This window comes from Halichoeres trimaculatus, unplaced genomic scaffold (genome assembly GCF_033239565.1).
Source record: "Halichoeres trimaculatus isolate MK-OKI-2021-1 unplaced genomic scaffold, fHalTri1.1 fHalTri1_scaffold_8, whole genome shotgun sequence".
Classification (NCBI taxonomy): domain Eukaryota; kingdom Metazoa; phylum Chordata; class Actinopteri; order Labriformes; family Labridae; genus Halichoeres; species Halichoeres trimaculatus.
In genome coordinates this window covers 24024812-24052761 of record NW_027437186.1, presented here as the reverse complement: position 1 = coordinate 24052761, position 27950 = coordinate 24024812, and the positions used below count along the sequence as shown (strand labels likewise).

The following is a 27950-nucleotide window of genomic DNA, read 5'->3' as shown; positions in this document are numbered from 1 at the left end:
TGAGGACAGATGGACATCTTTGAAGTAGATGGAGGAAAGTAAATAAGAGGCCTTAAAAAGTTTCTGTAAAGTATCAACAGCCAGGCGCTATCTCTGCAGGACATTGTGTATTGGACCCATTTGACTTGTTTTCTGCCATGTAAAGATTCTTTTAATCCCTGAAAGACTACACCTGTACCTAACAAAAGAGAGAGGCTTACTGTATGTATACATTCCTTCCTCTGGAGCCTTTTTCTGTGAAAGGCTTTAACCTTCTTTGTGAAATCCTCCAATATTGTGTCCTCTTTCACTTCCCCTTATATCTTCTGCACAGAAACACCAGTTGCTATTGAGAAAAAAAAGCCTGGAGGGTGATTAAGTCCAAACGGTTGGTGCTTTTATTCTTACAGAGAGATGAGTAAATGGGAAAGACAGAGAGGACAATGGTGCTTGAAGCAAAGGCAGGGCTGATGTCTGTTGTTCCTGCCTCCCTTCAGGTTTGCATGTCTGCGACAAAAGCAAAAGGCCTCTTCCCATGTTTGCTCAGAGTGTTTTCCAAGTGTGCGCCCTGCTCCTGCCTTGTTTGTGTACATGTCTGTGTATGCCTTTCAGCGGTTAAACAATGCGGTCGTCAGCGTAAGAAGTCAGTCTGTGTTTTTGTGTGAGTTTATTGTATAGAGTGAGTCAGTAGATACATTTCACGCCTGTCTGAGATTTGGATGTTTTTTTGTTTTTTGTTTTAATCACTCCTCCCTTCCTTTGATACGTGCTCATAATCAGCAAGATGAGGGGATGGGAGGAGGGTCAGAGGAGGGAGCAGAGCCAGGGGGTCTTCCTCGTCATCTTGTTTTTCCTTCTCTGTGCTTCATCACAAAGTCGTCTGATCCCTCCTCTCTGGGGCACGTGGCGGTTCTTTTCCCAAGGTTAGGGAGCACAGTTAGTTCTGAGGGGAGGAAGTCGGAGCTGTCACTGGTGCTCCAGTTTATCTGCTTCCTTTAAGATTTAAAGCTGTGGCGTGGTTCACTCCTCTGCATGGGAATTTGCTATGGGGAGATATCAACACACACACACACACACACACACACACACACACACACACACACACACACACACACACACACACACGCGCGCACACACACACACGCGCGCGCACACACACACACACACACACACACACACACACACACACACACACACACACACACACACACACACACACACACACACACACACACACAAGTGGTTTCAAGGAGGAAAATTAAGCTTGAAAGCATTTTTGAACTGACTCATCTTCCAAGTTAACAAGTTCAAAGACACAATTCTGCTTTATAGTTTAATGGTTCATTCATGTTAGATTAGAAAAGGAGCAGATTAGATTAGTAGTGACACTTTTACAAATTCACATTGTTGGGGTGCCACTGTCCTGGCAGTTGCGCTGGGTTCAAATCCATCCTGTGGCCTCTTTGATGCATGTCACTCCCCAGTCTCACCGTTTCCTTCTCTATCTACTGTCCTGTCCTCTCTGAGTTATAGGCATAAAAACCTCATAAAAATTAACTAGAAAAAAAATGGACCAGTTGATGAAATCCGGTATACAGAAAACATGATATACATTTTTGTAATGTATTTTACAAAAAAAAAAAAAAATATATATATATATATATATATATATATATATATATATATATATATATATATATATATATATATATATATATATATATATATATATATATATATATATATATATATATATATATATATATAAATATGGCTTTTAAAGGCTATGTGAAGTGAAGAAGAATGTTTTTAGAAGTCTTGAGAGATAATTTTTTTCAAGAAGAAGAAAATTAAAAAATAGATTGGCTGCGTGTGCAGCAGTGGACAAAAATTAAAAAACCTGAATTCTGACATACTTGCATACACTAAATGGAATAGTTACTTCTTCATACATGTTCCTCGCATTTAGTCTTTCCTGAAGAAAGAGTTGGTTGGGGTGTTCCTGGAAAGCAAACAACAGAGCAAAATGCAAGGGCACCTAAAAGCCTGGTTTGTACTTTTGCAGGCAAGCGCAATGGCCAAAACTGTTATGAGCACTTCATACTTGGGCCTTGGAGTGTCGGTAATGCTCTGCAGAGCTCTGCCAAAATGCCAGCTGTCAGTAGGTTTTGTAAAACTATTCTGTTCATATTGTCAGTTTACACTTCCACTACACTGATATGTGCACAGGAAACCACTTAGTTTGGAGCTGGAGTTTATGAAAGTCGAGCAGTGAAAAAGTTTGGGAGAAGTTGAGTGAGGGTTGGAGCTCCTCACAAACAAACGCCTTGACTCCAAATATTTTTTAAGCTTTTGGGACTTTTTCACATGGCATTTACAGCTCTTGTGAGGTTGAATCAAATCCCATTTGTGCTTACAAATCTTTATTTCTACACTTAAATTTTCACGAGTGACTGGTCATCAATACAGAAATTTCAGCTAGTCAACTCACGTTGTTTGGGATGATCAAAACTTTAATTCAGCAGCACAGAATTGTTATAGTTTGGTGTCTCAGCTTAAAATATAACCAATCTTTGTAGATTAACTTTATTAGAGGGATGGCACGATATCTTAAACCCCCTATTCAGGAAGACGATGGTGCTGAGAGTTTGAGCGCAGTGAGGAGGCAGAGATCAGAAATCTTTTTTTTTTGTCCAATATTTTTTTTTACTAGTTTTTCTGTTATTGATAAGTGTACAGAAAAGGAAAAGACATTTTAGATACATTTTGGAACAATAACATCATATTCATTCACACTCATTCACACTACAAGAACTAAAGGAAAAGACATCACGCTCAATCTACATGGGGTATCAAAAAGTGTACAAATGGTTTTGCAGAAATAGAGAGAAAGGAAAATACAAGAGAAAATGAAAGGAAAATGAAAGGAGAAATAAGCATCTTTGTATATAATAATATTCAAATAATGAAAATAAATAAATAAGTAAGCTTCAGAGATCAGAAATCTTGCAGCTAAATACATAGACTGCCTAACTGTGAGAAAACTTTCTCAGGTGATTGTGATCATGAGTTGCCTGATCTGGCAGCTGTTGCATCATTTACGCAGCAATATATAAACTTTGGAAAGTACTTGTAGGTCCAAACATAAACTTTTACTGTCTTTTGATGTCTCATAAAAGATGGCCTGAGAGGTCTTTCAACATCTTTTCAATAGAAAAACTGTGACACATATACACGCATGACTATAAATATATATACAGTGGCATGCACACATACCACAGACAATCATGTGGATACAAACTGAATGTAAGTTTATGTGCATGTTTACAGAAAGTGAAAAAAGAGGAAACAGAGCAGAGGAGGAGTTGTGCAATATAGGGCAGAGACACAAACAGCAAAGACTTAAATAAGATCTCTTCTGCAACCTCAAAGTGTTACAAGCCTGACCACAGCATTTGTCACCAAACATGAGTGTGAGAAAGCCAAACAGGCCACAGAACAGTTTTCAACCTTTGTCCTTCATCACATGCTGGATGGTTTGTGAAAAACAGATAAATCCAGCACAGTGTCGCCCACAAAGGCCTTTTACGGAGTTTAAGGTTTGGAAAGCCCCATAGCACGCTACTCATTTTCCCTCTCCTGTGCTTGCCAGCAGCCCACTCCACCCACCGGCTATTATAGCGGGGCTGCTCTCCAGGGACCCCCCAAATGCAGACGCTAGTTTGGAAACCCTGATCTAGCCAGACCGCTAGCATTTCAGCGAGGAAGAAAGGAGGAAGGAAAGGACAAAGAAAAAGAGAGACAGAAAGCACAGCCTTGTTCCTGGCTGCATCTTCCTGAGTCTGTGATTTCCATCCACTGAGAATGTAAACAAACAAAGACATGAAAGAAGAAAACACAGACAGGCTACAAGAGGAGGCGAAGGAGGAAAGAAGAAACATTCAGCAGGCAAAACATATCTTGGCAATAGGCGTGAGAGAGAAGCCACCAGCTCATTTATTGGTACTGCTGCCAGACATGCAGACAAAAAACACATGCAGGCAACAAAAGCTGCTTTCCAGACACTTGGGCATGCATGACGCCAGTGACAGACTTTTTACACACATCAGAATAACCTTATGTTACAACAGCTGCAGGATTAGGATTTCTGATTTGATGAAGTGAAAGGTTGAAGAGTTTGAAACTTGCAATGTCAGACCGCTGAGGGGTCACAAGATCAATCAGGGGGTCAGGGAGTATTGCTGCACAATAACTACAGAGGTGGTCTTTGATTATGAATGAATGACTTTTCTTTTTTGTCAGTTTTATTTGAAAGATCAAAAATCAATCAAATCAACTTGAGAAAGAACAAATGAAGTTGAGTCCTTGTCTGTGCTGTGACACCTTCCCTTTCCTGAACACCCTCCCCTCTCCCATATGTGCAAGTCTTCATGTTTGTTGTTGTGATTTATTATATGCTTATGTGCTGAGGTGTTTTTCCCTTGATCTCACACTATTCCCATTTGGGAGCGTAGTCTGGAATTTGCTTTTTATTTCCCTCTCCTCCCTCTTGTTTTTCATTTCACAACTATTGAAACAGGGCACTGGGCACACTGGGAGCCTCCACAGTTCTCCTGCTCCTGTACTCCCCATGTTTCATGTCACTGTATTTTTATGTTTCTTGGAAGGGATGAAACTCATTTGTAATTTCCCCCTTGGGAATCAATAAAGTATTTCTGATTCTGATTTTATTCAGCCTGTTACGGGAACATGCCAACATTATCAACCTTCATTTTATGAGGCTGCAAGCCAGACAAGTTATTGCTTCAACCTGCCAACTATCTATAAATACTTTATTATGCTATGCTAGCAACTGAGAATTTAGAATCTGATAAACCCAAGCAGAATAATGTCAACTGTAATTTGATCATTGTTAAAATATCCCTCAGTTCCCTTCTTCTAAAAGTAAAAGTGATGATCATTTGAGACTTTCAAACATTTAAATTACTCTAAAAATATGACCAAGTTGGGCCAAACCAGTTAGCACTGTGTGCACCTGAGTCAATAGGCAGCTTCAGCTCATTTGAGCTGTTTCTAACATCTCTGTTCCCTCTTCCTCAGAGGTCTGGTTTGGTCTTTGCTTTTTTGTTTTGTTTACTCACATACATCTCCTCATTCATCCATGCTCTGCATTAATGACTGATTTGTGTGACTTTCATAAGCATGATCAATTCATCCACAGTAAATAATTCCTTTAAAATAATGAAACTTGATCCCGTCTTTCTAACACAGAAGAATACTAAAGCATGACGTGCACCTCCTCCAAAATGTAACTACACTATTTGAATTCTGAAGGACTTGCATCTCAGCTCCATAAGTTTTGCCATAAATTCAACACACACACGTCAAAGTGCTCCCACCAAGGATCAACCATGTCCATCACTGCTGCTCAGACACACTAATGTTGCAGATACTGGCATGCCAGCTTTGCCTGGAAAATCCCTCAGCATTGGCTTTGTATCTAAAGGCGGAGTAATGTTTTATAATAAGTTCTCAACCTTTATGTCTGTGTTGTTTGGTGCAGGTATTGTATATTCCTCCAAAGAAATGGTAGGCATTGGAACATGCTAAGATAGTATGACACTACGTGTTGTTTATCTGTAAGTGACGAGGGTTTAAGCAATTATGTTCAGTTACTCCATACTTATGATTGTTAACATCCCTAAGTGGTATTCCTCTGTGTGTAGTTGTAAATAGTCTGTGGGAACACGGTATGGAGTAAACATTTTAAAGTACAAGCTTGATGCTTATCATCTTATGTGACTACACATTTGTAAACCAGTTCACTATGAATCTTCGAGTCATTAACAGTATATGGCCTATATGAGTTTTAAAAAACCTCTGTCTCGCCAACATGATACATATTTTCCGTAGACACCTGTTAAAAATGTAAAAACAAACTTACAAAAAAATTTGAGAATTATTGTTCCACTGTAGGCAGCTGAAGTTGTATTTTGGCCCTTTTTTTAAAATCATTTTTCATGAAAAACATTGCTAATTTTCAAAAAGTTGCATTAAGAATAACATCTAAATTATTGCTTTTTTTATTTTAAGTATTTTCTGCATTAAAAGAATGCATTTTTACTAACAACTTTACTAAAACAAAGTTGCCAAAACCGCCCAATGTGCCAAATGTGGTACAAAAAAATGTATCATACACAAAATGATGTAGCAATATAGTTTTGTGGATTTTGTTAAAAGGATTAGCAAACATCTCAGGTCCAAACAATGAGTTTTCTGGCCATTTTTGATGGGTCAGACTTTACAGGGTTAAGAAACTAAAGGATGACAGCTGAACTATGGTGGCTTTTCATGGCCTCCTGAGTTCTTCAGTACCAGCAAATTACCCTGACATCACTCTATATGCACAATATGAACACTGAACGCTCCTATGACATCCAGACCCTGTGTTAAAGAGAACTGTTACATAACCTGTTAAGAACAAAACGGTACCATGTGAAAAGGCTTGTGTTCATGGGTGGACCTGTGCAGAGAGCAGGATGTCAGGAACAGATTGATTGGGTGTCAGGAGAGTGGGAGGAAGGAGCTTTATGAGCTTTGAGCCCCACTCTCTTTTTTCAGCTTAGTGACTGTTTCTGCTTTCTGTCGCCCTCCAACTTCTCCTTTTCCTCCATAAGTTTAGGGAAGGATTTATGACTGAGAGACAAAATCGTGATATGTAAAGTAACTATGCAGAAGTGATACCTAAACAAATCTGGGCTAAAATAGATGTTATGTTTCTCAACAAATAGGTTTGCTTTGCTTCAAAACTTTTTCTTCCCTCTTCACCAATCTACTACTTGACATGTCAAAAAGCCTCTACTTCAAACATTAATCCACTAATCAAAGCTCTCATGGAGAAATCTTCAGTTTTTGGTAGACACAAAGGAGCTTTTTATGTAAAGCATTTTCCTTCTTTCTTCATTTTCTCTTCTCCCTGGTGCATACCATGGGTGCTATAGTGGCATTTCCAGCAGCCAAAACCAACCACAAAGTGCTTTAAAATCTGTGTCATATGGACCCAGCTCTGCTTTGCTCTTCCCACTTAAAAAAAAAAAAGTCCACAGCAGCATGAAAGAGGCACAAAGTGTATGCTGAACAACAGTGTGCATTTTTGTTTTGACATATTAACATATAAACAGCAGTGATCTGTTTTCTGATCTGGACATATCTGTAATTTAGCTGTGTCTAAATATTTACTGGAAGCTTCCTCCTATTCAGATTTCGTCAGGGAAATTTCATGTGCAGGACAGGAGGCAGAAATCCCTTCCATGCATCATGTTTTGGAGAGCGGCCAATCATTGAAACTGTTGTTGTGGCAGGTGATCCTGTGAGTATGTGAGCCGCCAAGCTGCATATAGTTCAGTGATAAGATACAAGACGCAAAGTTAAGGAGACTGGCTGGAGATCTTATCGTTCCCAACTCTGTGCTTTTTAAAGCCCCTGGGAGGGGTTTCTTGATGGATATGAAACAGAGAGAAATGAATGATGATATCTTTTTATTAGGTACTTTGTACAAGAAATATTTCTGATTGTCAAATATATAAATATATAAAGAAAAGAGCAGGTGGGATTTTTGTCCCTTTTGGGGCAGACGCTTTTATGCCTGGATCTAAAGACAGGACAGAAAATAGACTGAGAAACAATGGAGAAAACTGGGAGTGACATAAACTACTAACAAACGTGTGGGTCAAAACATGTAACAGGCATGTAAAAGTACTGTTACTAGAGTATATGTATAAGAACCTCTTTGTCTACAGGGTGTGTTAAAGTCAAACAAAACTCTAACGTCATCACATTAGTTTTTACGTCTTATATCTCTTACATCCTCTTAAGCTGCTCAGTGCTCCAATTCAACTTCATTTCAAATACATTGCTAAGGATGAACCAACTGTCTGTTTTCTTGTAGGGGCAAGAAGGCCTAATGGGGATACTACAAGGATACCCACAGATATAGAGGAAAACATTGCTTTATAAACTATACATGTTTTTTTAACCTATTCCCTTTCTATTTTGAAATGAACTTTTACATATAATGCAACTTAAGGCAACTTAAATGACACCTCACAACTAAGTTCAAGTTTAATCAAGAGTTTGAGGCATTTAAATTAATAAAGGTTGTTGCAGAACCATAACACTATGGCATTTTCTATCTTTGAGTGTAGCAAAGGTAGACGGAGCATGTTTTCTGTTTTGATCTGAAAGAAGTAGCAGCCTGGGTCTTTCCATCATGACACATGTGGCGTGCATGCTCAACTTCATGACAGGTAGGTACAGCTGAATAATCCCAGAGGCCAAGTAAAGCATTTTATCATGAATGTTAGTGGTCCCTAGAACAAGCTGAGCAAAAGTTAGATATTAGCATAGGGAATTTTATAATTCCAGCAAATACATAATGGGGGAATGTCTGAGCAAAATAGGATGTATGGTCTTCCTTGGGGAAAGCCAGCTGTTGGTGAGAACCAGTTGAACATCATATTTGGGTCTGGATGCTGAGTGATGGTCAGGTAGTGTCAGTTAGAACGTAAATGATGATTTAGCCTCCTTTAATTCTAGCGTACATTAAATTTAGTGGATGTTCATATTAATATGCTGTTAGAGTTGTGATGTTTAGTATCACCCATAGACTGTATAAAACATGGACGTAGTCTAGCTGACGTCACCTATCTGTTTCTGAAACGTAAAATGAAGCACATTGGCTATAGCGGCCATATTGGTAGTGGCAAGGGCTTCGCCTACAGCCATAGGGCGCCGGCCGTCACGTGACCCTCAGCTGTGCCTCTTATTGGGGGAGCTCGCAATCTTAATATTATCTGAACAGCCCCATTAGAAAAAAAATCACCCCCCCGTACAGTGGGAGCCGGTAGTAAAATTAGTGATTCAGGCAGGAGACGATTTGTGAACCAGGCTGTAAATAGGTTAATTTCTGCTTTGAAATGGCTTTTTTTGGCTCGGTGTGTATGTGACTTCTGGTACTTCCGGAGCCAGCCTCAAGCTAACACTCGAGAAACAGCAGATTTTAGCACTTCCGCATTGTCTCATATTCTCAGACCGGAGGTTGCCGCTTGGTATCACTGTGATGTTGTTCAGCATGCTAACATCATTTAACTAAAGTTACTACACAAGTATTAGTAGTATACAAAAATATTCATACTGTAAACACAAGACAAATGAGGGTGCATACAATAAAACTGTAAGATAAAAACACATTTAAAGGGCAGTTGCTAATGATACCCACTTAGCTAGCTTTTAGCTTAGTGTCATGCTAACTGCTAGTGTGCTTATCACCAAAGCAAATCACTAGCATGCTCATCGAGCCTTTCATGTGTTTAATGAGCCTCAGTAGTTGAATGTTGAAGCTGGACATGATGCCACATCCAAGTTTACCTTGTTTCAGTAACGACTGAGTAAAAAATCAAAAAGTTGTGTCACCAGTGGCAACTATTGTTGTTGGCATTTTGAGCTTATAACAGGCATAAAAAAAAAACACAGTTCAGTTTCCCTTCAAAAGCAACACAACAGCATGTCCACAGGTAGAACTTACAAATCACAGTCAATTTATCTTCGAAATGAAGGTTGAGTTGCTATCAGACACGATTAAAAAGACAGCTTTTCCACTGTCGATGCAGAAATCAAACATCTTGGATTCAGTGCTTTAAAGTTTCACTGAGTTGTCTGTCAGTCAGAGTTATGACTTCAGGGGGGATAACAGATTAAGATCTGCTGATAAAAAGAACAATTGCACCATGATCCCATATATGTGGGTTTTTGTTAAATAAAAGTGTCTTGAATTGGAGGTTTGAAGTTACCAATTTATAAACGTAAAGCAGTATCTATCAGTTCCTCAGTATGACTTGCATATCTAAATTTACATTCTTTAATCTGAGTTGTTAAAAGGATTATAATCTATTTTACATTAACAATCACTTCAAAATCACCAGAAACACCCCACAAATGAATGAAATGTCAATGGATTTACAGGTTATTTGGCTCATCAGAAAAAATGCCTGAAACAATAACCCATTTCTGTGTTTTTCTTTGACTATTTCAACGAATGATTCACTGACTGGATGAAGTCCAGACTTGTGACACAGTTAATTTTTGTACAAGAATACTTTCCTGCAGACTGGCTGCTAACACTGTACTGTATGTTTCTGTTGGAATACAGTTGGGTTACTGGCATAAAGCCTGCTGGATTACTTTAAGTGTTTGTCCAACAAAGAGTGTCAGACAGGGAAAGGCACTCAGTGCTGACATGGAAATTGTGGGTTTATGAAAGAGGGAGTGATCTGACATTCAAAACAAACATCACTCTTCCTTCACTTGAGAAATCCTGTGGGGAGGGGTCCCTGCATAACTCTCAACTGTCATATGCCAATCAAAAAATTGCATCAGGGCTATGACAGAAGTATTGTTTTTAATTCTGATGAGGGGGGAGTGAAAGAAACCTGATCACACAGAAATATTTGGATTGATCAGAACAAATTTACATCATTAAAATGTTGGCTGGGTATGTTAACATGACGTGTCACAGACATCACACCTAGTTGAGTAATGTAGGACAGGTTGTCTATCACTCACAGACTTGGATAGACCGTGCAGTACATGGACTTACTGTAGTCTTTGAGATCACCAATTAGTTTTTGAAACTTCTTTTCCTTTTCTGAACCAGGATGTAGAGGTGCTTATTGTCAAACATCATTAAAATAATCTTTTTTGAATGGGTGTCTATGTGGTTCCTTTGTTTCCGGAGCCAGCCTCAAGTGGATTCTTGAGGAACTGCAAAGTATTGCTCTTCTGCACTGGCTCTCTTAAGACCCAAGGTTGCTGCTTGGATAAAACCAGAGAAAGTTTGAACATCTGGGATGCATGCCTCATTCTTTAGTTAGAATACTTTACCCATATACCTTTATGGGTGATCATTTGTGTTTTACCTCCGGGTTTCCCGAATATCAGATCACCAATTTTGATCATGTTTTTTATTTGACTTGAAATCAGTGCAACCAGTTAGGTCTTCTGGGAAACTTGGGGAACATTAAATCATTCTTCACATACCTCAAAAAGAAAAAAAAATATTAAAAACTGCCAAAAGATGAGGCCTGCTCACTTTACTTAACCAAAATTGGCAGTGGCTTCAGTCTCCTTATCTCAAACTACTCACATTTAATGAAGTGTAAAAATGAGCTCCATGTCGAACCTTATTCTCATCCAGAACAATCAAACAGATCCTTGAAATGAACCTTTAAAAAGCTTCTTTATGTCAAACAAAGAGCAGATATAGGACTCTGTTAACCACAATCCCAAGGTGTTATCTGTAGTGCAGGAAGTGCGTGTGTAATGAAGGAAGCCTAACCAAAAGATAAACACACCACACCTCATACTGTCTTGTCCTGTCAGATCCTGTCTCACTCTGCCTGCTGCTGCTGCTGTCTCTGGGTCAACAGGAGTGGCATACCTGCCTTTATAAATGCTAAAAGCTGTCCTTTTAACTGTCTTGAAAGCATCACATCAGTTGCAGCACTCTTTGATGTTCTGTCCATATGCAAACTGCAGAAACACAATGAAGCTGTGTGTTCAATGCACATGATGAACTTAGTTTCAGTGGAACTTATGATGCACTGACTGACACTCCCTGAGAGCACACATACCTATAAATCAAAATAACATGATTCTTTCATAGGTCATTTCCCTGACGAAACCTGTCACTCCCACACATTTGCAATGGAAAGCACAAGCACCCTTATATGTTCAGAGACCCACAAAGAAAGTAAGAAAGTTGGAGTGTTATGTGTTTACTTTATCAGCAGGTCGTGGCACAGCCCGAACAAAAGGTTCCCGTTTTTTCGCCACACAATACATCTTTGCAGGTTATTTCTGGTGCCCTGATCGGTGGTGGAGAAGGATGAAAGACCAGCCACAAAGGAAAGAATGTGGTTCCTGTTGTGGTCTTAGGGGGTCATGAGCGAATAGACGTGGGGGTGGGGCGTCTGCCTTTTGACATTGGGTGGCCCCTGGGGTGCATGAGTCAAGGTCTGGCTGTGGGAGGAGGGGTGAAGGAAGAGGAAAAATGGGTGTTTATAGGCTTTGAGACTTGAAGGGGTCAGAGGGATGCAAAGAGAACCATACGACAGAGAGGATGCTATCGCTGCAAAATTGTGCCAAATATAAGAAAGTTTTGAAGAATGAAGACAGTCGAGCTGATGTAACGGTCAAGAGTTTCCTGAGATGTCTTCTTTGTCACGCTTTGACAGACTGAACTCATGACCTGAAATGTTCCCTGAAGGGACATCTTGGCCTCTGCTAAAAAAAAAAACAAATACTGAAGGAGGCGACACATGACATGTAAATCCCTGTGGTAACATGGTGTTCAGTGCTTGTCTTTGTGTACAGTAGATATGTGCGAATGTGTGTGTGCATATGCTCGCCTTGCTTCTGAGAGTGTTTACTGTGCGAACACCATGTGCCATGATATTACACACAGCAAAGATCCTGTTAGCATTAAACACAGTATGTGTGAATGCATGACACTGAGAGTATTTTTCCATCACTTTGTGTGCACATGCTCCTCTTTTGGCAGGCGCCCATAACTGCCATCAAGAAACAGCACCACAGAATCGAGTTCTGCCACTGTCTGCTTGTCTGTGAGGCTGTCTGTGTTCGCTACAGCCACAGGGCTGTCATTATCACCCAGACAAACCCCTGTTATAATCGGCAGCTGATGACAGTGTGTGTATGTAGTGCAACTTTTTCTTTTCAGTGACAGATTGTGAACTGATGGCAGCATAAAGGGGCTGATTGATGTATACAAAACATAAAATGCTACATACAGAGTAAGGACCGAACATGCTGTTCAAAACAGATGCCAGACGACTTTTTCCCTTCTGCCCTACATTCTAAGTCTCCTTTAGGGACTTCTTTTTGTGCTCTGGTTATGTTTATTCACATACATCACAACACAAACCCAAAGCATCATTTTCTACAATGACGACCAGTGAAAGAAAACAAGAAAAACATTCATTTTTTTCATTTTAACATTCTTAACTCACCCTGTTTCTGTTTTCATGTGGTTGTGTGTGTGTGCAGTCTAATTGACAGAGTGGTCTGGGACCCTGTGGCTGTCTGCCTGGAAGGCTGGCACAACCATCCAGGAAGCCGGCACTTATCTGAGGAGGAGGAGGAGGAGGAGGAGGAGGAGGAGGACAAGGGCAGACAAATTCAGAACCATGCAGGACTTCTCGTAAAGTATATTTAAATCTGAAGTCATCTTTGTTTGAAGCTAAAATCAAAAGAAATGAAAACGGTCTTTGTGCAGGAGAGGAGACCATGTGGGGAACAGCGATAGGGGCAGCACGTTAATCTGCAGGGTGAGGGCGTTAAGGTCCAGAGGATGTTTAGAGTTTACACTGATCCCTGCTTGGCTGATTTGTGTTTCCTGGTGATGACATGCAACAGAGCTGCTGATGTGTATCATCCAGAGAACAGCTAAATCTAATGTGACTACTGGAAAAACTAAACAAGTGAAGTTGACTCTGTTTTCAACAGTTCTGCTTCAGAAACTACACAAGCGTTCAACCCGATTCCTCATTTTGAAGTGCCTCTTCGGTCCTTGTCCTAGCGCGACATCTTTCCCCATGAAACAGTACGATATGTTATCAGCAATTTGTAACAGCATGCACGTTAACACATGTGACCTCATTGATGGACATTACCAGCACAACCAGGCATTTTCATGGTTGTTTCTCAGTTTGTGGTATGTAGGACAAACTGCAAACAAGGTTTTGTTAGAATTAACATAGATACACAATGTGCTATCAAGCTATCACTCTACTGAGTTAAGTTGTGTTCGATTAATCCATTTTTTGTTATGATTGATATGTGAAAAGAATTATGTGACGAAAAAAAATCACATAACACCCATGGAGCAAACCTGTGACAAATCTTCAAGTTCACAAGCCAGGACTTATAAGGCTGTTACCTACTTTTATTCCAAATCATCTGATTGTGTTTTGTGTTTGAGTCTGATTGGTCAAAACTCCATTTCATCAGTTAATAATTCTGAATAGCAGATGTGACACAAGTGACAGCCTGATCACACACATTACACATCGACCCATGGAAAGGAGTCATGGCACATCTATTACAGATGGATCGTCTAGAGTGTTTTTGAGCATGGAAGTATACACATGTAAAATGATTTCCTTACAAGCAAAGAGGACGCTTTCAAAGGGTTGCATTCTCCTTAATCGATTTTGGATTTCTTACCAAACTTTTTTTATCCAGCTTTTTGTCAAGTTCAGTATCACAAGTTTTGTTGATTCAGAATTGTGGATAGTCATAAACAGAAAATTCTGTGTGAAGAAAGAGAGAAGGAGGAATAAAACATGGAGAGAAAGAGATATAGCAAAGTGAATATGTTTGTCCAGGGCCTCTTTGCTGGTTTACACCTTTAACCAAAACCAAAACACCAAAAAAATGAAACAGGAAACCCAAAATCTAACGACTTCTCAATCGAACAGACCTTTAAAAAGTGACCTCTCTGCAGTATCAAAGGTTAATCGAGTTCCTTCCAAACCCTCTGAGAATTGTGCAACCATGAGATAAATCTGTGGATGTCTCTGCACCAAGACCCCACAAATAGAAAAAGTGACTCAAGCTTTTACACCATCCCTAATCACTTCTGCATGTAGCAATCAAATACTGAGGTCCTTTTGAACTCCTGGTTTATTTAATGGTTTCAGCTCATCAGCTGCTCTGGCGCTGCAGGGTTTGTGCTCACACCGAGGGTAATTGAAAGGGAAGAGTTGGAAAACTACAGCGAGGCACAAACAGGTTTGTGTTAAACAGCACATTAATGCAGTGGACCAAAGCTTCTGCATCTGGCCTTGAACTGATGAAAACACATCTAGTGCAATGTAAATGCACACAAACAAATCATATTTACAGCTAATGTAACAGCACTTCCTGGAATGTCCCTCTATCACACAGTGCTCCAGTAAAAAAAACATTGATGCCTATCTGGCAGAAGGACAGAGAATTTGAGACGCTATAACCAAACTAATAAGCCCGGAGATGATTATTCAACACGCAGGCCGAGAGGCAGCTGTCAGGGAAATACAGCCGAACACTCCTCATGGCTTTGAACTGAGTTGAGCCTTCATGGGACATGGAGCAACATGGCCCTGACTTCAACATGGATGTGTATGCCAGCACATGAACAGTCCAGGTTGCCCTTTATCTAATGGCTAACATGACCCAGAATAATACATTTCATGTGAACAAAAACAGGCAAAAAGATGTTAATACTTGAATCTTCCTCCCCTTTAAGAACCTCACCCTGACCTCTTCATCAAAAGCTTATTTTCCAGCAGCCCTTTTCAGAGGCTGGCAATCATTTTACTCACTGTTTCACAACACCTTTCACTGGCTCTGAAAAAAAAAAAAAAAAAAAAAAGGGCCGCCCTGCCATTGACACTCATACTCAATTAAGCTTTAAGCAGCCTCTCTATGCCACTTATACTTGCAAACACACACACACACACACACACACACACACACACACAGACATGAGTGCACAAGCGACCACATGTTTTTGTAAAGTTTGGGCTTAGAGAGTTTTATGACTAATACTGGGCATGTTAAGGCTAAATCCAGTAACCAGAATACTAAAAGACAATCATAAAATTGTGTAATTTGTGGGAAAACAGCAGCCAACACAGTCTCTATCACCTCATTACGGGGCAGGCCCAGCAGATGGCAGCGTTTCACTATTACACACATAGAGGTGGTGGGTTCAAGGTTCAGTCCAGGGATCTCGAAAAAGAACTTTGTGTTTCCTGAAAGCTCACAACAGGAGTAAAATTATTTTTCACATTGACTACATCTGGCATGTCTGGTTTCCTCTTTGGAGAGTTTTCATTTTCATTTTCTGTGGTTGCTCCTTTAAATAATAGCTACATACATTTTTTTATTGGTACACTGGATGTTACAGGCACGAACATCTTTAACTAATTTTATAGTATTTATAGTTTTTTTTTAAACACCTGCTCACTTTATTCAAAATCCCATGCAAACTTCCTGAGGAACTCCTCTCATGAATGCGCATGATGAGATTTCTGAGCTCACTGCTCCCTCTTCTGACTCGACTCATTCGGCAAAGAGAAGCTCACTTACACTGCTGAAAAAGCTGTAAATGTGACTGACACTATGTGTCTTTTGTGTAAAAAATACATTAAGACAGTTAGTGTTGGAAAAAAACAAAACATTCAAGCCATCTCTTGTATTAATTTGAAAAGTGAAAAGGTTTCTCCTCCAGTGAGAACATGATTCAGTTAAAATTCAAAATAACTAATCTGATATTATACACAGCCTTAAGCTGAGGCAGCTCAGTTTACAGTTAAACTATGTTAGGTCCCATCTTCTTCATATCGTTCTTCTAATAAAATAATGGCTTAAGTCTTTTTTGTTGGTTTGTTTTGTTCTGTTTTGTTTTTGACAAAAATGAGTTTTTGGCTTAAATCAACTCTTGATAATGCTGGCCATCTCAAATCACTTAGATCTTTAGCTTAAAAGGATCATACTCTTTATGCTCTATAGGACAATGGGCCATGTCAAGATGGTGACTTAGGCCATTTTATTTTTAGCCTTAGTCAAAATTTTGGATTATCCAGGATAAAATGTGTGACTTGAGCAATTTGACAGGCTTTCATGATGACGGCTGCTTCAAGAAGAAACAGAATCTATATAGTGCAGAAAAAGCTGTAAACATGATTCTTGAATCAGTTTTAACTGGTGAGTGATAAGTTTCACTGTCATAAAGGCTAGGGTATAATTCAGTGTTGTAACTTAGTCTAAATTTCTCAAGTCATAGTTTAAACTACAAATTTAGCTACATCAAGCTAGCTACCTATTCCTGGCTAGCCCACTAATTTCTGTTACCAAACATAAATAAGCACAAGGCAATAATACCCCTCAAAGTGTTCAACAGTTCAACAGTTCTCCGCTTTTGTCCAAAGAAATGTACATTAGAGCCAGACATGGTTCAGTTTTTTTTTTTCCTTTATTACACATTTTTCATTATTTTTTTTATTATGGTATCCTGAAAATAAACACACAACTGAAAACACAAACTTTTATGATATAATAGGCTATATAAATAAACATTAGAGATAAAAGCAGGATATATTTTACCTTTTGAGTATTTGCATGTCATTAAATGTTTTTCCATTTTTGTTTTGAGAACATATTAATTCATTGGAGCTTGGATGAAGTACACAAACAGACATGTTCAAGTATGATTCAACACTTTGGTATATTGTATTGGCATGAACATACCGGACCCAACAGGGGTTTTACAGTATTTGCTCCATTTTTTTTACAAACCAACATTTAATTGGTTTGAACTGGTTAAAGAGACAATTAAACTAAGCCCAACCATCCTTTTTAATTAAAGGCTCAACCTATAATTGATCGTCAACTTAATGTTAGCTATAACTGGATTAATAGTGGAGCGGGGGATGGGAGGAGAGTGGAGTCAAACCCCCATGAGAGTTCTCTCTGAGTCCCTGAGGTCTTATCAGCTGCCCTCCTTGTCCCCTTAATGCCCCATTCGCTGCTGAGTGTCACTGGGCAGATAGATAGAGGTCTAATAGAGAGGGCTGCTCTGTTAAGTGATTGAGCTGTAAATACAGATTGACCTGAACTTAGACTCTCATCATCTGTAAACTCATTCAGCACTCTGTGCGTCCTCTCCCCTGACGTCTGGCAGAGTCTGAATCATTTCCAGCACTGAGCGAAAGAGGCATCTCTGATCTTGAGATAGAGGGAGAGAGAAAGGACTTATAGTATGTATAAGTGTGTGTGTGTGTGTGTGTGTGTGTGTGTGTGTGTGTGTGTGTGTGTGTGTGTGTGTGTGTGTGTGTGTGTGTGTGTGTGTGTGTGTGTGTGTGTGTGTGAGGGTGCTGAAGCGTCAAACGAGAGCCCCTGAGATGGTCTTTCCATCACCCCCACAGAGAGCAGAGATTGTCCTGTGCTGAATTTATGGAAATGGTCATAAAGCTTGAAGAGTTCAGTAATGGGATATGTCGATAAAACCTGCGGCGGTACAATCTACAGCAGTTTACTGAGGAGATGAGTGGCCCGGCTGTTAGACAACTCAAATCTAATTTTCTCAATAAAGTCAACAACCTTAAAGGCTCCATAACTCATAATACAGGACAGATTCATCAAGGCTGTATTTATTGTTATGACCAGGAGAGCTTTAATTCTTTCACTGTGTTTGCTCTAATGGTCGGATTAGCTGTTTCTTCATGAAATGTGTCTCAGTGCTTGGATATGCTGAGACATTCTGCAGTCATTCAGTACTTCAGGTTTGTGGAGTTTAAAATTCAATTTGTCATGGTTAAGTTAACATCAATCCTAACATGATGCAGGAAAAAAACTCAGGTTTAGGAAAAACCATGTGTAGTTTCACTGTATCATTTTTTAAGGTAATATAAGTGAAAAACCCACATGATACAAACTGATATAGTGAAAGGTGATTTAACCTGGATATCTGTTCTTTTTCATTGTTATCCCTTTAAAATGGGTTGTCTTTTTCTTGTATTTTTATTTCCTGTTCTTAACTGAAAGTGTAAAATCAATAAGGTTAAAGAGAAAGTCTGATGTGGACCATCTAATAACTCTCCATACCTCCTCTGGAAGATGATGAGCCCTCTTCAAGCAGACAGAATTATTGTTTATCGGCAGTAAAATAATTGTAGGTATTTAGTGAAGAATTCCTGATGTTAAAAACCGAAGACTCTTTAGGACCAGAACCAAAAAGTGGCCAGAATATTGATACAAGAGTGTAATATGTTTTTGGAAGTTATTTTACAATAGAAGTTAAAGTTGGTAAAGGTTACCCTCCAAGGTTTAGGGGCAAGCTCATGCTTTTTTTTTTTTTTTTTTTAACTGACAGCACTCATGACCACTAGCAGCTCTAACCTGGATCAGTATCCATGATAAATGGGTGCCCCTTCGCGATTTTGAATGGTCAGAAGAAGGAAGGCATTGATTAGAAAGGCTTTTAACTAATCTCAGCTGGCAGCCTCAGGAGCACAGCAACACAAAACAGATCACACCAGGTGTGTTTCTGAGCACTGGAAATGCTGAGCTCGTCTGATTTTGTACAGATTTTTTCTAAGATGGAAAAACAATGTTAAGGGACAAACATACTTCTTTTGGCAGCACAGCAGCTTTCATTACTGAATAAGCTACAAAAGATTTTTTAGCTGCCAATGAAAAAGACTCAAAGTCACACCAATGCTTCTTTTTGACCCACAAAGGTAAGATGTACCACTTTTCCCACAGGAGGCGCTAAATATCTGAAAATAAAGTTCCTCACAATCCCATTTTAATTTTTTTATGTTGAGTTATTACAAAAAAGTGTGACAATAAGCATTACAAAATTGATGGGACTGTCGTGAACTTATGTACCTGAAGGACACATTTGAACCATTTTACAAAGAAAACACTCCCTCTCTCTTTCTCACCACAGTCAGTCATTTCACAGCTCTACGCTCCACATGGGCATCAGCGATGCCTGCAGAGCCAGACAGCCAGGTCTGCTGGACGCCTCATGAAAGCAAGCAACTCCACCCACTGGGGGGTTGTAGAGGACCCAAACCGTTTTACTGTCACAGAAGGGCAATAAGAGCTAAAGGAAAACAATTATACCCCAATCATTTCTGATTCTTTGGCAGCCATGGAGAGAAAAAAAAGGGAGGGTAAAGGTTACAAAGGGTAAATAGGATGTTCAAAAGTGAACTTAAATGCACCAGCTTTAGATAATGAAATAAGGAAAGTTAGAGGGCAAGTAAAGGCTCTCTGTGTTAGTAGACTTAACCAACAAAATACGACACAAAAAGCCTACACCAGAAAAAATTAAATCCAAACAAGTGTGTCAGTCGAATACTTCGTGGAATATTTTTTTTTTCAACATTTTAGAAGAGTCACATTTATTTTATATATTTTAGTAAGATTAAACAATCAATTTGAGAAACTTGACTTATATTACAGGCAAACACTTGCAAAAGTTTATTTTTATTATTTTTTTTCCACACGTCAGAAAACAAACCCTTTAACATTTTTGGATGAGATTAACCTTTTTAGACCTGAGCTTCTGTCTGGTGTGCAATTTTTAATTCACCTTGCTATTTGGGATAAGTAAGAACTAATAAGTACAATAACTAAACTTGATCTTTGTATGGGAAGTTTGATTATTTGTGTTATGAGTTCTCTATTGTGTGTTAGTAGCGTTATTGTACTAAAAAACATTGTTTTTTCTTTTTTATCCCCACTAAAATGGGTGTAATGTTGTGATTTCAAACAAAAGATGATGTGGGCAGTGTCCCTAAATGTCGTCAATAGGTCAAAGATTTAAAAAATAAAGTATCATGGATCTGAGAGGCAGAAATGTAATGTCCACATATGTGGACGCTGGGTCTTAAGAGGTTAAGAATCAATACTGACACCAAAATACAAGACAGTCTGTAAATTATATTTTTCCAGGGTACAGATATCAGCACATATTTGACAAAATGACCAAATAAAAAGCTTTTATAAAAGAAGTTAAAATATTCAGTTGAAATATTTATGGTTATAACACAGATCTGTTGTCTCAAACACCTTCAGGTGCTTGTGTGAGTCAGTGGTTGCACTCTCTTTCAGGCTCGGGCTGCTCTGGGGCAGCTTGAGCCTGGATCAACAGTAATCCTTGTCCCATGGAGGTCACAGTCTAGTCAAAGGAGGCAAAGGTCCCTCCCTGCATGTTTTCAGCAAAACTTCCATTAGCAATCTGTTAGCTGCAGTCCATCGAGAGGCAGGACTGCAGCAGGAGCTCTGGAAGGCGCGCACACACACACACACACACACACACACACACACACACACACACACACACACACACACACACACACACACACACACACACACACACGGCACAGACGCTGTTTGATGAAAAAGAACAATTAAGGGAGAAATGAGGGAGAATCATCAGGGGAAATGGCTGATGAAGACTTTATTGATTAGAGCAGCTCCACTGATCCAGCCTTCACTGTAGCAATTACCTGCAGCCAGTGGGGGCCTCACGAAGCAGGGCCCCGTTTAAGACCTCAACGAGAACATGAGGGAACTAAGGAAGCATTTTGGACTTTATTTGATTGCACAACAAGTAAGAGCACCAGCCTTTGCCTATGTTCATAGTAAAGAGAAGAAACTGAGCCCAGACAATCATTTGTGTTGGAAAAACTGTTCTTATCTGGAATAATCCTGTGTAATTTTATTTGCAAAGCAGCTTGGACAAAAAAGGAGCATCCTCTGTCTGTATTTCAATTTTACCTAAAGAAACACACACTCAAACGTGCACATGCAAACCCCCTCACAAACACCAATGATTAATTCAAATCCCTGGTGAATAAAGCAATAAAGTCTAATGGGGGCACATCTGAGTCAACATGCCCACACATCGACAGCAGAGGACCCTCTGATTGTTCTTATCCATGTGTTTGCTCAGCCAAGACAGCTCTGTATTTATATTTAAATCAGACAGTTGTCTCCGCTTAGACCACAGACGCTGTAAGGCTGGAGATGTGTAGGTTGTTTAGATTACAGACATAGGTGCCTTAACACAGCGTATGGTGATGGATTACATGTAGTTTAAATGTTGCTCTTGAATACCAATAATACAAAGCCTAATCTGAATCTCTGCAGAGAGAATAGGGAACATCTCAGCATGTCACATGATATTATCAGCGTGACTTTAGAGGAGTGAATGTGCTGTATTAGGACACACATTTTCATCCCTGCAGTTAAAATACCAAGGTCAGAGGTCAGATGAGGTGACCTGAGGATAACCGTCTCTTAATTAGAGGTCAAGAGCAAAGATTTAATCTGAAATGTGACCTGCATTGTACAAAATACCGTTTAAACCTTAGTACCAGACTGAGCCCCAAACTAGAAGATAAGGATAATTACAGTTTCCAGAATAAATTATTTGAAAACACAGAAATAGCTCAAAATATGTGTAACGGCAGGTAAAGTGGCCGGGGAAAGAAGAAAGAAAAGGAAAAGAAAAGGCTTTTTTTTTAAAGAAAGTCATCTATATATGTATATAATTTTTTCAGCATTCCAGTAAACAAAAAAGCACCTCTGTTTGCTTTTATAGTAATTTCATGCTGGAAATGCATGAATACATCAGGGCTTCCGGTATCAACTCCCTTCACAGAATCACTGTGCTCACAAACTACAGCCTCACACTCTCACTACCTCTCTGCCTGTTTGGCAAGGGCACAGAAACAAAACAGAGATAATGGTCAATGGAGAAATATAAAGGGACAAACACAAGCTGTTTCTGCACTAGATGGAGATGAATGAGGCACAATCCATTGCCTTCCATCACACCTTCCCTGCTGCCTGCTCCACCACAGCAATGATGATAAATCCCACACCCACTATTTATATTTCCTAATTGTAATTAGCCCGAATTATCAATTATGGTTAGTGCCTAATTGCCCTTCATAAAGACAGCTCCCCAGGTTTAAACGGGTCCATTTAAATAATGTAACTAATAGCTCTTGCCTTTACATTGCGGATACATCTTCATTGTTCCATGTGTGAGCTGTGATGGTTGCTCGTAATTTAACAGGCCAATCGAGAGAAGGAGTGCAGGTGGCACTGTGGGACTAATTATTGTTAATGAATTATGATGTGACCTTCTCAGAACAATAGCCAATCAATGCTCACGGTGAGTGACAGTGTGCTGTATGCATATACCAGAGACCACCGAGCCATACGAGCAGTCCTCATGGCAGCAGAAAACAGGAAACTGCAGCTCTTCTGTGTCTTCGTATAATATAGTCTCCTTTGCATGTTTAACCTGCTGTATGTTGAATACAGGCCAGCGATGATCTCTGGAAGGCCATAATCAAAGAGTAAACAACCTATATGTTTCGCCAAAGTAGCTAACTGGGCTAGCTTAGCTTTGTTTAACGGAGGACAAAATGCTGCAGTGTCACATGACTGCTCTCTAGTCTTTAAGGGAAAATTACCCAAAATTTAAGTAATACATGTTGTAACATGCATCATGTAATTGATTTCAGCTATCACACAGTCATAAGAGGAACTATAGTTAGGACCAGGTGTCTATCCATGCGAAAAAATGCATAGCTAAAGTCTGCATACAAAAATGTCACATATTTGGACACAGGGTTTGTGGAGAACAAACTGTTTGCAACAATGCTAAAGAGTTGATGCGTGACTTTTTTTTCATGTCAAATAAACTTAAAGGGGGAAAAGATCAACTTCAGTGCTAGATCAGGATTTTGGGGTAGTACCTTGAGTGGCAATTCAGATTTGGTTACCCCTCTGGATGCACCCCCTGATTTTATTTTTGCAGAGGTCATGTGAAACATCTGAAACTCTGCACAGTGCTTCTCCTTGCAAACTTTTAGTATCACTAACCTAAAAGTGAGAAATAGTACAGATATATATTTTAAGATTTTAAGGGTTTTACTGTTTTTTGATTCTAACATTAAATCTGATCAACTCAAGGGTTTGTTTTTTTCATATCAGAAATGACTCCCATTTTTGTCACTGGGTCAAAAGTTACTTGAAGGGCCGCAGATGGCCTGGTGGTCTAGGTCATGCCCTATGAGGTTTGCCCTCAAGTGGGTGGCCCGGTTCCAATCCAGCATGTGGCTTGTTTCCTGCATGTCATTCCCCACTCTCATCTTGTTTTCTACTCTATCCTTACCTCTCTCATTGAAGGCATAAAAAAGTCCCAAAAATAACTTAAAAAAAAAAAAGTTACTTGAAGCTTTCTAACCAGAAAGTTATTATTTTCCTTTCAAAGGGCAAAATTTGGGTTGGATACTTTGCTGGGGAAGCAGGGGTTTTGCTCAAAAAAGTTGAAAAGTGGAGAGGTAAGCTGCATGGTTTTACAATCAGAAGCTGTAAAAATTCATGAAAAGAGTTTTTCATGGCTGCCTTCTATTTTCAATGTCCAAATATGTTTACACGCTGGATCAGATTTTTTTGCACATTTTCATCATGTTGGAAAAAAAGAAAAACAATCAAACAGGCTTTGAAATAATCAGCACTGATCTGTACGTGGAGAAAAGTTTGCTGCGTATCTCTGCTGTGCTTGTTCTAAGTTGACGACATCAACGTTTGAACTGACCTTTACCTTGTTGTGACAGGGGCTCACTATGACAGACATCGTCCCTCAGCATAATTTTCCCCCACTACACGCACACACAAGCACACACAAGCACACACACACACACACACACACATCGCCTTCATCTCCTCTGCGATGCAGTTGACCCCTTTACAAATCACCCCCAACTTTACACATCTGCTGCCTGTCAGCATCTGCCAGGCGCACTCACCCGTCCCGCCCATAATGAAAAACTCTCATTACTCGCCTCCACCCAACAGGTATACAGACCGTTAGGACAATTACTGGGCAATGCCACTGACCTTGTTGGAGAGAGTCAAACAAACACAGAGGTCTGACTGAAAGAGGCCTGGCAGCAGAGCCCACAGGCGTGCAGTGGAGACAGGAGACTCGGCAAAATGAGTAAGCTTCGAGGATGATTGTTCTGTATTGATCTCATCTGGCAAATATCAATTCAAAATGCTATGAGTGAGGGATAAACAGGCACATGGTATGGCAAAGGAACAAAATTGTCTCATTGTTTGTTAGACACAGAATTCAAATGAACAAACTGGAGGTTTTTGGTGTTTAACCCAAAAACTACAAGTTCCAGGGCAACTGCTGAACAAATCTGAAAAGAAGTGCATATGCTGTACCTTTTAAGGTCTATCAAATAGCAACAGAGAACATCAACAAGTTCTTACCATGAACTGCAATTCATGCCAGCATTTTTGTATTTGTAAAGTATGGTGACTGGCTGCAAGTGCAAGTCCAAGAGTTGCAAATCAGCTGCTAATTTAAAACTAGTTTATAGACAGACCCAGGGTTTAAAAGTAACTAAAACTTGACTTGTAGAAAAAAGGCGGAATGAATGTCTTTACTGAGAGAAGTGTGTATTACTAGTTAAGTATTTCTAAAGGTTGCCAAGTTGACACCAAGTAAAAACCAACATTCCCAATTCTTAAATTAAAAAATATAAATCAGTAAAGCTTTTGGACTTCAATTTTCTGTTATTTTGTGTCCAAGTGTTCTTTTTTTTTTTTTTTTTTTTTTTGAGGTTCTGTTACAAATTTATTTACATTGCTAAAGAATTAGTGACCAAAAAAGACAAAAAAGTAATCTTTACTTTACGAAACAAATTGGATGGATGGGATTTAAAAAACACATTTTAACCCAGGAAACTCAAGTTCATGTCCATCACTTGGTTCTTTGGACGTTTCTTTGAAGTAAATGTTTCAAAGGTAGAAAAGGTCTTCTTCTTATCATTGATTGGGTTTTTGGCCGAGACACCGAACACTGAAGTTCTCCTGAAGGCAAAACAGGCTGGGTGTTAATGAATGTTTAAATGTGAATGGGTAAGATTATGTCCAGGTTTTGTGGGGTTCAGTTTGACATGTGGTGTCTAGGGCTAAGAGAGATGCAAAGACCAGCTTTATGTAACTCATGCAGTCCACTAATATTCAAGTAACTTTAAAGCTCCTGTGAGACATTTTTAGCTGGTTACAAAACAGATTGAAACTAACATTGATGTCTCTGAGTGGTCTTCAAAAGCAAAACAGCCATCTTCTGAAAGACAGACAAGAAACATTGTCTGGCATTTTAATGTTGAAACAAAGTAGGTTAAAAAAATAGTAAAAGTTTAATAAAACAAAAAAAGACAAAATTATGACAAAAATTACATAAACAACAACAACAAAAATTCTATATTTACTGAAAAAGTAGCTGGAGCTGGAGCTTTAATCTTAAACAGGAGTTTCTGGGCCTGAAGTTGACCAGTTCATATTTCCAGCACTGGTTCAAATTGTGATTTGTTTCATGCTTGGTGACACTGAGCCAACAAATACTTGATGACATCAGTTCTACACCAGGTTGCACTTAAACTTGTATGCATGGTTGATTTAAAGATTATGGTTTGAACTCAAATAACACATCAGTGGTAAAATTGAGCACCTAGTCCTGAAGGGGATGGAGGGACTTATTCAGCAGAGAGCCCCACAAAGATCAGGCCAATATTGTATGGTATGATGTTAGGCGACCAGTCTCCAAATCACAAAATAAATACATTTCAATATAGTTAACATTTTTCTATCTCACGAGGCTGGATGGTTCTGTATTTCAGAAACCATAACTACCACACAGTTTAGGAATCTGTCACCGAGGATCTAACAGCCTCTCTTAATGGTTCACTGGACACTTGCTGATCTTTTGTTTGAGTCTCTCTTTACAGGAGTGTTGAGTAGGCAGTGGAGGACTTTAAGGAAAACAATGGACACTACAGTCTTTGAGTGGAGCTGCAGCTCATAACGCTGCTCCTGCCATTAGACAAATTATCTGACGCTTAGCAGACTGGGGGCAGCCTCCCTGTGAAGTGATGACTTTATTGACCCTGGAGGGGGGTCTTGGATGGAAGTGTGTCTCTCTGGCCTCCTGTGGAGTCTGACAGGGAACTCTCCTCCTCTCTGAAGTCTAGCTTTGGCCTGCACAGAGTCTTCCCGCTCTCTGATGTCCACCTAAGGGCATCTTTGTCCCTGAGGCTTGTCCCTTTTGTCCCGCTGACACACACAAACAGATGTGTGGCCACTGGGCTTTCTCGTAGGAAGTTGTAAACCTCCAGTGTGCAGCGGGGTCTATTCATATGGAGGGACTACAGTAATGGCCGTGCAAGTGCATACACATGCAAATGCCGACATGCAGACACTCCATAGGGGTGGCTTCAACAAATGTTTGACTATGCAACTGCTACAGACTAGGCCAGTCCACCAGACACAGAAGCAGCAATCAAACATCCCTGAACTGTAAGAGTAACACAGGAAATTGTGTAGAGAGGAAACAGTGTGTAAACATCACCGGATCCCCCACATCACCAGACGGGACGACAGACAGAGGACCCTCATGCCTGCTCCTGAACTGTCTTATCCACACACAATGCAGACCTCACAGGCCTTCATTATAAATTATGTTAATGCTTTAACACCAAAAACAGCAACTACAGGAGACAGAAGTACATCTTTGCCACCGAACTGAAACAATTCTAATTCAGGATCATGCTAAAATGAAAAATAAAGGTGAAGAATGAACTAAAAATGGAAAATTTTAGGTCATTCAAGGACTGAAGAAGCTTTGAGAGAGCCTCAGTGCTGTCTCAGTTACTGGTTTACCAGTCCAGTATCCAAACTGACTGTCTGTAGCCATCAGGTTTTATCTGTATTGGACACCTGCTGAGAATATTGATCCAGTGCTGGTTTCACCATTTTAGCCATCACCAGGCATCGAGCTTTAAACAGCCTCGTGTCACTTTATATTGAATACTAATAGCCAAGACCAGGGGGGTGACTGATTGTGAATATAAATCTATCAGCTTAGGTGAGAAAACAATCAGCTGTATTCATTGTGAGACTGCAATTTTGTTTTGAATGCTTAAACAGAGTGCAACACTGATTCTTAATGGATCTTAAGAGCATGTACAAAACACACGGTCTCTAAAAAGCATTCAGAAGTCAGTGCCTTTGTGTAAAGATTGGTTTCATAATGTGAGCAAAATGGACTTGTGTGACAAAGCCTGTGTTTCACTGTTAGATGCTGCAATGTAAGAAAAAGCAACATGACACAGGTGATTCCTAATGGAGAGATAAGTCTGTCTTCAGTTTTACTGATTCATGAATGAGAAACAATAACAAAAGGTGTCTTCTATTGTTCTCCATCATCATTTTCTTCACTTGCACTGCACATGTAACGAAAA

The 27950-nt window shown here is 39.6% G+C and overlaps 1 long non-coding RNA gene across 1 annotated transcript in view; it reads right to left on the bottom strand.

Annotated features, from left to right (window-relative positions):
* Nucleotides 1–375: 375 nt before the first annotated feature.
* LOC141794650 (uncharacterized) overlaps nt 376–27950 on the bottom strand; it is a 68418-nt gene continuing 40843 nt past the window's right edge. The window contains exon 3 of the long non-coding RNA XR_012598543.1: nt 376–1022. This is a non-coding gene — a long non-coding RNA (uncharacterized LOC141794650). The remainder of the gene's footprint in view (nt 1023–27950) is intronic.